Genomic DNA, 14,802 nt, shown 5'->3' with positions numbered 1-14,802 from the left:
AAACATTTTCTCGTACATAAAAACAATTGCAATATTGTTGAAATTAGTTTGTTTGTTGAATTTAACCTCTAAAATTGCCAAACTGCTTTATAAAATAAATAATAACGGCCGTTTTCAAAACGCTATCTTTAGTAACTAAGTGATTTCTAGGTCTTCAATCATTGTATAGGGATTGTATAAGGATATTGGAGTTAGTTGGGTATAAACCTTATAGTTCAAGTAAAACCGGAGGAAGAAGTTACTGAATTGTAAATACATTAATACAGGAAACGAATACTTTGCTAATAATTTAAAATACATCAAGATGTGAGTAGGTACCTCTATAATTTAATGTTTCAGAGTAATCATTCTATTGTGAATAGTTTTAGCTTCGATTAGTGGAAAATAACATTCCACAATTATGGTAAAGCCTTGGGAAGTCAAACAACAAGTCATATTACTCCTGACCATGAGATCACAGCATTGGGTAACATTTCTTTGAGAAATTGTTCAGTTTTATGTCCGAACTAGAGGCCGCCCGCGACTTTAAACGACCGCGTTGAAACCCTTCCCGTGTTAATCCCGATCCCTCGGGAACTACGGAATAAACAGGAGCCTATGTATTATTCTCGGTCTTCAGCGACCTATATGCCAAATTTCATCGTAATCGGTTCAGAAGTATTTGCGTGAAAGAGTAACAAACATCCATACATACATACATATTACATTCATACATTCCCACAAACTTTCCTAACTGCATTCATAATATTAGTAGGATTCAAGTCGTAAGTGACATTGAAACTCTATTTGAGTAAAGTACACTGCGTTGGTCTCCTCAAATGTGGCGGCAGCAACGCTTAGTTTTAATAATGTTGCTCCTAAAGAACTACGATTCCTCGAAATGGTTTTTCAAAATCATAGCTATTTTATTCTGATTTCGATGGAAAACATATTTAGTTCTTCATTCAATTTAAAGAGAAGAACGGAAAGTCTAGTCATAATAAAACTTCCTTTTAAAGTAGCCACAAAAAACCATGCCGATTCACGAAGCCCACCATCCGCGTAATTACAAACCCTGTTTCCAAGCACTTTAATGGACACCAATTTCGTTTTTGTTGCCATTCTGCATTACTTATTTACATTCTCGAATTGTTTATTCAGACAAAAATAAATCTGACGCGGGCCGAAGGTGAAAACCAACCTTTTTCCTTCAAATCTCAGGTAAAACTCGGTAAAAGTCTACCAAAATAGTATGATTTTAATCCGATTATTGTCAAGACCTTCGGGTTTTACTCGCGACAGTCATAAAACGCAGAGAAAATAAATGCTATTTCTAGCCAGTTACTAGCTAGTGGAAAATATTTTTTTATAACCACTTAATGTAAGTTATGCACTGACTAGGAGTCGAAGTAGTGGCCATGGCCGAAATCGGTCGGATAGATCATCAACATCATTAATCCGAGAGAAACTCTGTCTGCTTCTTCTTCATGCATTCTTCTAAACCAATCAACCAATTACGATGAAATTATATTCAAAGATAGTTTGACTAAAGTAACTAACTATTTAACCCATTCTGAAACATAATACGTGGGACACTCAGAAAGTTTAGCGAAACTTAAAAAAAATGTTCTACAGTGTATATTTTTTTTATTCCATCTTTTTAAACATCTCTTTACTACTATCTACTATGAGTTTCGTGCATGTAATCTCTTTTTTTAAAAACTTTTCCTAATACCTCTTAAACCTCTTCTCCACAGCATGTTTGAAGGCCGCTAGCGTGTCTTCAAGCGACGAAAACAAACATTTTTTGAGATGTTTTTTATTTGGGCAGTGAAAACAAGTTACTTGGTGCCCTATTAATGCTGTCAGAAGAATGACCACAGATTCTGACTAGTGTGTAGTTCAGGGAGTCACTTGTTTCAAACGCCAAGCGCGCGGGTAGTAATCCGGCAGTGTAGTGACTCCGGTACATGATTGTGAAATGATAAGTTCTATTTAATTAGTGTTTGGTATTATACACAGGTATTTGAATACTGTTTTTATTTTTCTTAAGATTCAAATACCAGATATCCTGTTATAGTCAATATTCTGGAGACTAAAGTCTTTCCTTTGGTTCTCGATCGCTTAAACTTTGTGTCATTTGGCTCATTTTGAAACAGCCTAACTGTCGACTGGGTTTTTGTTTCTGGGCTGTATTACTATATTTCAGTCAGTCAACTATCCTAGTACTTATAAATGTACCAAGATATGCCTGAATGAAACTTAGCTATCAAAATAAATCATTATTCCCCGCGAGTGTCCTTCCATGCAAAAGTAAGATTTTGCGACACCTAACGCGAAAAATTCCTGTTAAGCAAAGCTACTCCCGCAGATTCCCAAAAAAGCTTCCTGAATGAATTAACATTATATTTTCGATTTCCTTATACCTAATTTGCTTATTAATTATATAAGATTGAATTTTTTACTACTTAGTGACATGTTTCATTTCACAATAGCCGGCAAAAGACGACCATATTTCCTTCAGTGGCTAAAGTATGCCGACTTCGCTTAATTTACAGAAAACTACTTTACACTCATTTTTCAATAGGTCCTTAATCTATAAACTCAGTTTGAAGTCAGTAAAACGTTTCTTCTAGTTTTTAGTTACATTTGAAATCGTGAAATTTTATCGCCCCAGAAATGTTCTCAAGGCGGTTTCATTTCTCAGTCAGACACGGCAATTTGTTTTTGCTAGTAATAAAATTCAGATAAAAATTTAAATTTGGAACTTTTGTATTCATACTTGTAAATAATGCATTTTTTTAAATTAATTACCTGATTTAACCTGACACTGTCCCATACAAAAAAACTGTTATTCGCAAACCTTTCAAAGTGCCCTAGTACATAAATGAGAAAGGGCTTTATGTGGTGGTAAAATTTCTGAATATACCTGAATTTAATAGTAATCTAATATTATTTATTCAATTACTTTTTGATTGATTGAACATAACCTTTATGAGGAATAATAATAATCTTTACTAAGGTTCAGTCAAACAGCAATGATAATATAGTGGTTGTAATACGAAGTAGGCAAGACTATTACGGCTTCACATCACGCCTCGAGTAAAATGCATTCGTCTCAACTGAAACGACATAAACGATAACAAAGCTCATACTTCACCGCATAAATTCACACCGACTGTTATTGAACAATGTAAACTTGCCAAAAACAAGACAAAACGTCTAGTTTCACAAAGCCAACGAAACTTTCCAATAACAGTAAAGTTATCTCATCATAAAACTTGCACAGGCGCTTATGAGAGCAATGTGCACACGGAGCATACATTGCTAATACTATTTGTACAGGCGCCGCGTCGTAGATTACCGTATTTTGCACTTTGAATGCTGAAATGCATAATATTTAGTCAGAAATATAAGTTTACTGCGAAGTTTAATTGGCCGAGTCCTATAATATTTGCATTTTACAAATAAGCTGCGAGTCAGTTTCTGTATTTCTCTCTCTCAGATAACGTCATAGTAAATCAATTTTCTGCGATCCGGTTCGTGAGATATATTTTTGATTGTTGTTTCTTGTTGCTACATGAGTATGTACCCATCACAGTAACGCTTAATAGGCTACCTTAGAAGCTTTAAAAATTCAAAGATAAAAAAGTAATAATTTACGATAACAAACAATTGTTTTACCTAACCTGTAATACAGGGTTTGGTAAACTTTAGACCCTAGCCGTCGGAAATTCGGATTACACGAAGAGTATTCCACCATACATCACAAACTCCAAAGCAAGTAACACCTATTAGTTAAATAATAAATGAAGCAAGGTGAGAACACTCACGGCCGATTTCTCTCACAATTTGTCAAGAAGATTTATATTGTTTCCTGTGTGGAAGCTTCCAGGTTAATTACTTAAAATTTGATGAAATTCTAGAAATGAAGAGCGCCTGCTCTTTTATTCGTGTATTTGATGAAAAACGGATTGCCGCGAATTTTACGCAAGGCACTTACATTTTTAATAAGCGCGCCGCGTGTTGAATTGGTTGGCTAATGTTGAAACGCTGTGATATAGGTTTGCGTTCTGGGAATACTGGTTTGCAGATAGTAATAATTTATTTAGGGGCTCTTATTCGGTTGCTTTCTTTCCACACATACTAAACAAATGTCTAGCCCGTGAAAATAAAATTAGCTTTGTGTTTTATGGCTTACCTAAACGTAAATGGGAGATAAAAGAATCGTGTGGATGAGTTTATATCGTAAAATTAAGTATTCATAGTAATTTCACATTTCATGTTCTTAGACCCGAAAGTGCGAGTACAAGAATAAACGAACAATGCCATAAAACCGCTGCTAGTATAACAATATAACTTATTTGTCATGTAATTTCTTTGGAACAAACTTTTCATTGATTCCCTCAAACTCGTTCTGACCAGTAATATCACACTTTCCGATTTTACAATTAAAGTATTGTAGCAGTCATTTCATGTCACTCAGCGCTATCGGTTAGTACCTAAGTACTTGAAACTGGAGACAACATACAGATTTAGTTCACAGAGCTTAAAAAATAACTAGGATGAATGTACTACTCACAAATAGCTACATCGCTTACAAATTAGTGTTGTAACCACAGAAATAACCCCTACTGTCTATTATTACGAACCCATCTATTCATTTGAAGTATGGGTCAGCACTCATCCATAATTATAAACCTCTAAAATACCTTTTCACAGAAATCCATATAGAATCCCTTTGATGGCCGCTTCAAACAATCGCTCACCGTCTTTGATCTGATGTTCATACATTGTTAAATAAAAACATTTAATAAAACGGTTTCAGCGAGATTATGTACTGCGAAATTAGTACAGGATCTCTTTTTGATGTGGTTTTTGGCAAAGGAAAAGATAACATTGTAGAAATTATGATTTGGAAAGCGTTTTTTATTTCAAGTTTTGCGTAAGAAATGTTATTACTGGTTAGAGGGCAGAGGGTCTTGGGTAAATGTTACAGTATCTATCCTGCAGTATGAATTGTTTTAGCTTTAGTTTAAGTTTATAAATTTTAAGTGTGCCTGCCATACTTGGAACTGCAAGATTTACGCAGTGGTTAAACGTGCAGTGCCGCAATAACCGTAGCGCAGCGTGTGATGGGTTCGAAAAATATTTGTTTCATGAGCACCTATTCGTTCTGAGCCTGTATGTTAATTTATCTATAAACTGTATTTTGGAGCTTAGTTTAGTAAGTGCTGTTTCCAGTTATATTTGTTTAGGTTAGGAGAAGAAGTACAGAAAACCCATACACTAGAAAAAAATTTACTTACTGTACTTAACCCAACCCGCAATTGGCCAGCGTGGTGTTGGTACTCAAGGCCTAACCCCTACTTCATTACGAAAGGAGACCCCTGCTCAGCAGTGGGACAGTAATGCGTTAAATTTATTACTTTACTTACCTATTACCCATACATCCGATCGTAACCTCAGTTAAAGTTAAAGAATTCGAATCCAACTTGTCATAGGTATATTATTTTTGGATGAACCCAGCAACTTTCAAACAAATATTATTATAATCTATACTACAAATATATAATGTTACATTATAAACAATGATACCCACAAAGGTAAATACATTGACAAATTGGTTTGTTCAGGAAGCTCAAATAAAAAAGAAAGAGAATTTCCCACATTTTCTCGCTACGGGTAAATTTTCAACGTATATTAAAAGTACCTATTCAGTCAACCGTTAAATGTGAAAAGTCGAGCCACATTTGCCGTCTAGTCATATTGGATCATAGTATTTTTCAACGTTCGAAAATAGCTAGGACCGGATTTTCTTTAGGCCCCAATTTTCGTTAGGAATATTTTTGGAAAACTTCGATAGTAGAAGTAATTTTCATGTCGTATTTCTGCTACTTTTACTTAAAATCCACTGTAAAGTTCATTGACCAGCTGTTGTAGGCAGTATTAAAAAATATGTGCTTTTATTTGATGTTGCCGAAAGAAATAATTAAAAATGTGCTGTTGCTTAATTTTGTTGAAAAAAGTAATGTTGTAATTAAACACACAATATCACTGGAACATTTGAAATGAATATTTGTTTTTTAAGACATTTTCCGCATTAAGAGCTGCTCATGAGTCGTGGGGTCTTTACCAAATATAGAATAACGGAAACAAAGTACAACTTTCTATATGGAGTTCAAATATTTATTCCGTTTAAAAATCGAACCCATAAGCTCCCGACCCAAGTCGAAATATAAAAATGTTGTTTTACAAAAACACTTTTCGATTAATTCAATCGTAAAATAATGGTTACCAAAACATGCACATAACTTTTTAAAACCTACGCAAGCCTTGTGCCGTGTGCCTTTACCTTATTTCTTCACTAGCTGACCCGCGCAACTTCGCTCGCGTCACATAAGAGAGAATGGGTCATAATTTTCCCCGTTTTTGTAACATTTTTTACTGGTACTCTGCTCCTATTGGTCGTAGCGTGATGATATATAGCTTAGCTTAGCTTAGCCTTCCTCGAGAACTGGGCTATCTAACACTGAATATTTCAAATCGGACAAGTAGTACCTGAGATTAACGCGTTCAAAGAAACAAACAAACAAACCCTTCAGCTTTATAATATTACTATAGATAGTAAACTACAGTATCCTTAAAAAAACTTCTACTAAAAGACTTTAATATGGCAAGCAGTATACACCTTACCATTGTACTGGACACTGGTCCAATATCACAACGTCAGGCTTACACTGCCACGACGTACCTAATAGTGTGCTGTAATGTATCTTTTTAAATAGAACATTTGTTGCCGCTACTTTCAAGAATTTCACTCAGATCTTTGTATCGCTACTTGGAAGTGAAGCTTAATTCTTACTGCGAAGATATTCTATATTGTTTTTAGCTTGATGTTTGTTGTTTATTATTCGTTCATTATATAAATAGATAGCATAATTTTTATGTTAAAAGGAAGTCTGGAGGTAGACTGGCAGAAATCGCCCCTGGCATTAAGTCCGCCTCTATACAGAGTTGTATATTAAGCTTAAAATAAATAAATAAATAAGTCTTCAAATTATCGATAGCCCAGAAAAGTATGTTTAATACTAAATAAGTTCTTCTTTTTTAAACCCATTATTGTCACACTGCAGGGAAAGGGTCTCCTCCCTAACGATGAAGGGGTTAGCCCTTGAGTCCACCGCGCTGGCCAAGTGCGCGTTGAAGACTTTGCATGCCCTCAATAAATGTATTAAACATTTCAGGTGATTTCGAAAATTGGTTTGTTTGACTCTTCTGTGCAGCTTGGCCGCTAGCTATGAACGCCTTAAAAAGCAATTAATGTGGTTATTTTATCCTAATAAACTAAATAACTTGGCCTTTAAACTTTTAGTTGGCAAAAGGACAGTATTAACCCAACTTTGGGCCTAAAACAATGGTCCGTTATTCTCAAAGGAACTGGTTCAACATAACTGTAATAATATATGTAATATATTATGACAAGCAAGCTCTTGCCTGCGACAAAGGTCCCCGCAGTAAAAATCCCAAATTAATTCGAGGTATAACATATCTCTGTCTCGGACAGTGCATCCATGCTACAAGCCTTACAAAATGACGTTATAACATCTGCCCTTGTTCTGGAATGCCATAATGCGCTCCAGGCTATTGCACGTACGAACACAGTTACCCTGCAATGGATCAAAGGGCACAGCAATTCAATGGGAAACGATGCAGCTGATGAACTAGCTAAAAGGGGATCAAATGGAACAGTACTTGGACCGGAACCACTACTACCTATCCCCCAAGCACAAATTAAATCTTGGCTGAACAGAAACACCGAAGCGAAACACCTAAAAGAATGGAACAACAGCAAAGGTTGCAGGCAAACTAAGGCTGCAGTTCCGGTGGCACCTAAGAATCTTGCTCGCAACCTTATCAGTCTAAAAAGGGACAAAATACGCAAGGTAATAGGAATCCTAACCGGCCATTGTCCCCTAAACAAACATCTATGTACAATAGGTGTGACGGACAGCCCTCTGTGCAGAGGATGCATGGAGGCAGAGGAAACACCACAACATGTACTTGTGGAATGCAACAGCGTGGCGGACCAACGAGCACGAACAAAAATATTGACAACAACACTCCAGGAAGCCTGCAGCAACTTGAAAAAGCTACTGAAGTTCTGGGAGGAACTAGGATGGCTGGAGTGAGGGTGAATCAACGCAACAATGAGAGAGGGTAGATACACGCACAAAGGCCCATTTAAGAGGCTAAGTGCGGAAAAAGCCCAGGAAACCTAACCTAACCTAACATATCTCTGTGATAAACGCGACGATCTATTCAGTAGTTTTCCCATGAAAGTGTAAAAAACATCCATACATCCACTCCAACAAACTTTTGCATTGAAAATATTGTTGAGAGATGGACATAATTGCGTGCTTTTGACTATTTACGAAATTGCTACATTCAGATTTGGACGCATGGAGTTTTGTGTTTCGCTCTCACGAGTTATTTTGTGTTGCGTTTTATTATAAAACTTTAGTTTGAAACATTGCACGAGAGTACCGGACATTTAGAGTAGGAAAGTCATTACATGATATTTGCATTTAGCAAAGTTGAATTCAACCTATTAATGTTCCACTGCTATGTATGGGTCTCTTTAAAAAAAAAAACAGACACTGGACATGAGTGTAGTCATGTAGTGTATTACATTACTTTCCTTTCAATTTACTGTTCTATATACTTTCTATTTGCACATCTATAAATATTATCAATCTATACTAATATTATAAAGCTGAAGAGTTTGTTTGTTTGAACGCGCTAATCTCAGGAACTACCGGTCCGATTTGAAAAATTCTTCAGTGTTAGATTGCCCATTTATCGAGGAAGGCTATAGGCTATATATCATCACGCTACGACCAATAGGAGCAGAGTACCAGTGAAAAATGTTATAAAAACGGGGAACATTTTGATTCTCTTATGTGACGCAAGCGAAGTTGCGCGGGTCAGCTAGTTTCAAATATTTTGGTATTATTTCAATTGTCTCCTTACTTTTCCAAACACGACAACCCTTGGACAATTAAATTCAATGCGTCTTCGTTAATAATTTACATGTCAATCTTGCTATACAACGCCCTACTGCTGTAAACAACCGAGGATTCTGAAAGAGAACCCAATATTACCATAACATCAAAGTTTAAGCTAAACAATACTCAAACTTTAGCACTTAAACTTGGAGCCTAGCTTATTCTTCACAATAGTTCCCAAACATATCAAATTATTGTCTAACGCGCGTTGCTCTGCACACATCGCTCCTTCAATGCAAAAGGGCCACAACTCAAAAAAAAATGAAAATCGTTTTATTGCAAAAATGACACCTGAACCGACTATATTTTATGTTAAAAAAAAACCCCCATCATTTTTGCTTATATTATGGCTGCACTGACTTACTGCCCTTTTTGCATTAGCTCACTTTGACAGGTAATGTCAGTGCAAAACAGCCACTTAGCGAGTTGCGCCCGGAGATTCAACGCAAATGCTCGTCAGTTGCATGAAAAAGTGCCACAATCCAAAAAATGTCTGTGTTGGGTGCAAAATTTCAAGTTAATGTGATTATATTTTACAATACAAAACTGCCATATTTTGGAAAACGTCCTTTTTGCATTCTAACTATAGTATTTGTTACCATATTTTGTAATACAAAAGTGCCATATTTCTGAAAACGACCGATTTGCATTCAAACTCTAGTATTTGTTATTATATTTTGTAATATAACAGTAGCATATTTTGAAATACGTCCCTTTTGCATTAAATTATTGTGGAATAAATAATCATTTTTAGCGTGCTAGAATGGGAAGGCCAGAAATATGACCGTTTGGTATGATAATAATTTTAGTTCTCGTTACAATTTTAAAAATAAAATAATACATTTTGATGCAAGCAAAGTAAAGAGGCACCCTTTCCTTTCAAATTCCTCTTTCAGGGGCAAGATCCGACCAGTCCTTTTCAAATGCGTCTAGGTCATCCCGCCATCTCCATTTAAGTCTCCCGCGTCTGCTATGACCATCTTCTGGCATCCAGTTGGTAGATATGCGGGTCCACCTTTCCGAATGCATATGGATAACTGGCTGACCCGCGCAACTTCGCTTACGTCACGTTAGAGTCAAATTTTCCCCGTTCTTGTAACATTTTTTACTGGTACTCTGCTCCTATTGGTCGTAGCGTGATGATATATAGCCTATAGCCTTCATCGATAAATGGGCTATCTAACACTGAAATAATTTTTCAAATCGGACCAGTAGTTTCTGAGATTAGCGCGTTCAAACAAACAAACTCTTCAGCTTTATAATATTAGTATGGATGTGGCCGGCTCAGTTCCATTTCAGCCAGGCGGTCTTCTCCCTTACGTCGGCTATGCTGTTTGGGAGCGCAGTATAGAATTTTGGACGTGATCTGTTCTTTTGATGCATAATATACTATGCTCCATCGCTCTCTGGCTCTTTCTGGTTTTCCGTAAGGGACCATGTTTGGGCAGCGTAGGTAAGGACGGGTAGTAGGTATAAACATGTCGACGAGCTTTCACTTCAGTGACAGTGGAAGGTTACCCTTCATTAGCTCTTTCCTGGACCAGGATCTCTTTCAGGCACTTGTGACACGTTTGTCTAACTCTTTGTCCCGTCGGTTGTTAAAAGAGGTTATCTGGCCCTAGCAAGTGTACTCGTCGACATAGTCTATGACGTGCCCGTCTACCTCGACCCTACGTTTTGTGTTGTTGGTCATGACCTGGGTTTTTGTACGGTTCTTACTCAGTCCAATCTGAAGGTTTGCCGTGCTCAGATCTTTGAGCATTGATTCGAGTTCCGATGCCGAAAAAGAGAAGAGGACTATGTCATCTACAAAACAATGGTTTGTTAACTGTTTACCACTTACAACTATGCTTTTGATTGCCATGACACCGCCAGGCTCCTGAAAATTTCTCTGAGGGTGCTGGTAAATCATTTGGGAGATAGCGGGTCTCCCTGTTTCACGCTTGGAATGATATTGTTGTCTATTGCTTTGATGAGTTTGATGTATGAAGGTTCGATTCTACATAGTATCTTTAAGTAGAACTTGGATGGAGTGATGATTCTATGGCGGAATGAGTAATGCTGTCAAAAGCTTTGGAATAATCCACGAATGCTAAATATAAAGGCTTATAAAACTCAAAAACCATTTCTATTATCTTATTTCTTTAATACTCCTGCTGCACTCAGTCTACTCGTCACGTTACCCATTGATTGATGATGATGATTGATGTTTAATTTTACTAAATAATGAAAGTTACACACAAAATTGATCTCAATAATTTTACTTACTTAATAAAAAGTGAAGATTTTTTCATTTAGATTGTTTAATACAATGTTTTCCTGGTCCATTCAGTTATGGTTTTACTTAGTAATTATTATTAAACTTTTTGATACGGTTTTTTTACCAAAAAAGTACAATTAACCATTTTTATTTGTAAAACTGTGTTTAATTTTTGACATATTTCTCATAATATTGGTTCAAATTTTGAATGCAAAAGGGACTTATATGCTTTTTTCTCTTAATAGGTAACAGCTATTACAAAGTTTATTTTGTAGAAAGATAGAGCTAAAAAATACGCATCTAATGATATACTAACATCTTATATTTAATAAATAAATATATGAAATGTTATAAAAAAACAGTTTCAAAAATTTGTTTTGGCTCTCCTGTAAAATTTATAGATTTCGATTTGTGGCCCTTTTGTATTCAAGGAGCGACATTAGGTAAGCCTTTTACTTACTTTATGGGTACACTAGCTGACCCGCGCAACTTCGCTTGCGTCCATTAAGAGAGAATGGGTGAAATTTTTCCCCGTTTTTGTAACATTAATTACTGGTACTCTGCTCCTTTTGGTCGCAGCGTGATGATATATAGCCTATGTCCTTTCTCGGGTATCAAAATATCTCCATACCAAATTTCATGCAAATTGGTTCAGTAATTTAGGCGTGATTGAGTAGCAGACAGAGTTACTTTCGCATTTATAATATTAATTTATGGATTTTTGAAAAATAAATAGCACTAATATTGTTAATGGCAAAACACGCGTGTATCCATACACCTCTCCGCGCCTTCGGGTATAACAAACGTGATATAAGGTGCGTATGGTTTGAGAACATATATTTTCTATAATTGATCACAGATCTTACCGAAGGTTATCGTGTTAAAACCAAGGTTGTGGTTGTAGAGGTCAGATAGGTAGTCGCTCCATGTAAAATAATAACTGATATTCAGCTGCATTCGATGTGACTGGAAGCCGACTCCAACATAGTTTGGAAGAAAGGCTAGGCTAATGATGAATTGATCACAGAACTTTAACTATCTCTGCGCGAACTTTTAAGAAAGATGATAAAGCGGTTATCAAAAAAGCAAAAAGACGGACAAATATTCGCCGTTATCTATACTAATATTATAAAGCTGAAGAGTTTGTTTGTTCGTTTGTTTGTTTGTTTGAACGCGCTAATCTCCGGAACTACTGGTCCGATTTGAAAAATTATTTCAGTGTTGAATAGTCCATTTATCGAGGAAGGTTTTAGGCTATATATGATCACGCTTCGACTAATAGGAGCAGAGTACCAGTGAAAAATGTTACAAAAACGGGGAAAATTTATGTGACGCAAGCGAAGTTGCGCGGGTCAGCTAGTAACTTATAATATTAATAGGATAGTAGAAAGTATGGATTATGCAAAACAAGTCCCAGTTAAATAGATCAGCAATCACTGTGGGGTTAACGAACCGAGCTGAGACAGACTGTCCCATTGTAATGAAACTGAAACATAGTGACTGATGATACTGTCTGACAGAAGATTAAGTTTGATAAGGTATGAGTGAGAGGCAAATTTAATTATAGTTATCATAATTATTTTTTTTAGCACACTGTTCTGTAACGGTCCTTGCTTGACATAGGAAGGTGGTTTTTCCGCTCAGCTCTAAATATTTCGTGATATTTGTTTTTTTATTATACAAACATAAAATATCTTTTGGTAATGCAAAAAAATTTACTGCTGTAGCTTGATTCTCTACTGCTAACGGTTACCGACAGCCGACCTGTCATCGAGAAATTTTGTATGAAAATCGAATCAGCGCCTCTGATGGGTGTCGTAGGAAACATTTTGGCAGTACATTATAAATATCAAAATTTCGATAGCTAGCCGGTTGTCGGTAGTCGATAGTGGTAGAGAATCGAGGTACTGCATATTTTTATTAATCATCTAATTACTGCTCCTCAGAAAATCGTTACAGTGCATAATCATTTTTTTTACTTACTAAATTTAAGTAACTACTACGTTAAAGTAACTTTTCTCCACATTTTTGCCATACAGAGGTCCCTTAAATCCTCTCCCTAATAGGGTCACTTTTGTAGTGTGAAGAGTGCTTCGGAAATTATAATTTTAATGGCTTCATTTTTGACCTACAAGATTTTTTAAAGCTGCATCTTTAAACTGTTATATCTTATATCTGTTATCTTCGTTTATCTAATTAAATAGAGACTTTGCTTAAAGTAATTGAAACTAGTTGTCGTGTTAAGTAAAAAGCTGTAATTACGTAAAATAATTCTTGAAAATATATTTGAGATGAGGCCATTTGAAGAATAAACAAATATATAATTCTAAATCTAAATATCTTTTCTTGCTTAGTCATACTACACGTAGAATGTATACATGTATCGAGATTTTGTAAAGGTTAATTCAATAGCAAATTGTATACAGAAACATAAAGTTATTCCAGAATCGTAACTTCCTGAGACATTCTATTCTAAAATGACAAGAGTCAACGAACTCTAGTTTCAATTTCTGCCAAGATAAATTACTTTGTCAGATTGCTCGCGAATGTCTGCAAATAATTATGTCTGGCAACATTGAGAAGTGACAAAGTTAATGAAAAGCCATTAATTTTCGCCCCGGAGGTGTTCAACTCGTCCGTTGATTAAGTTTCCAGGTTTCTCAGGTGATGTTTCGACTTGATTTTAATTTTACAGTTAATTATTCAATTTTGTTAGACCTTCATGCAATTTGGTATAAAGGTCATGGAGTTTTTGGGTTGTATTTTTAAGGAACTTTTGCTTTGCGTATCGGCGTCAAACTTTCGGTGTGACAAAATGATGATCCAAAACATTTTAGTGGTATAACGGGATATATTTGTAACTGTAGGTTGGTAATTGTTATATAAATTGCATTATTTCTTTCATTCTTTGCTTCGTAACGGACTTGTCTGATAAATTGCTTAGCCGTGTAAAACAAAATTGACAGACAGGGTTACTTTACCCCTTATAAAAGGATTTTCAAAACTTGCCTTCCTAGAATTCGGCCCTAAACCTATATAAAATGTCAACGGTTACTTTAACCCGCCTACCTTAAAATACCAACGATTTATCCCTCTATTATATTCTCAAATATTATAATAAATCCCATTGTTATTTGTTTGGTGTTCCTTCAAGCGCAAAACATATCAAACACAATATTTATAGAGTGGGCGTAAAACGGAATCCAACCGAATATCCCTTTTGTTTTGACCAAGAGGTAAAGGGTAAACATTAGGAAAATAGCCGTGATTTTTGTTTTTTTATGGCAATCATATTTAGTTCAACCTAAGATGCCTTCTTCAAGACGGTTAAAGTTGGGAAAGCCAAAGGAATAAAAATACATTTTGGACTGGAGTTCAAAGCAGTAGAGACTAGCATATGTACATTCAGAACGTTTGCGTATCATGTTTTTTTAAAACAACTCACGCACTTTATTGTAAATCATAATGCAGGAATTACGTAACAAAAACACACAT

The sequence above is a fragment of the Anticarsia gemmatalis genome, chromosome 24, assembly GCF_050436995.1.
Source record: "Anticarsia gemmatalis isolate Benzon Research Colony breed Stoneville strain chromosome 24, ilAntGemm2 primary, whole genome shotgun sequence".
In the NCBI taxonomy this organism is placed as follows: Eukaryota; Metazoa; Arthropoda; class Insecta; order Lepidoptera; family Erebidae; genus Anticarsia; species Anticarsia gemmatalis.
This window is presented reverse-complemented; position numbering follows the sequence as displayed.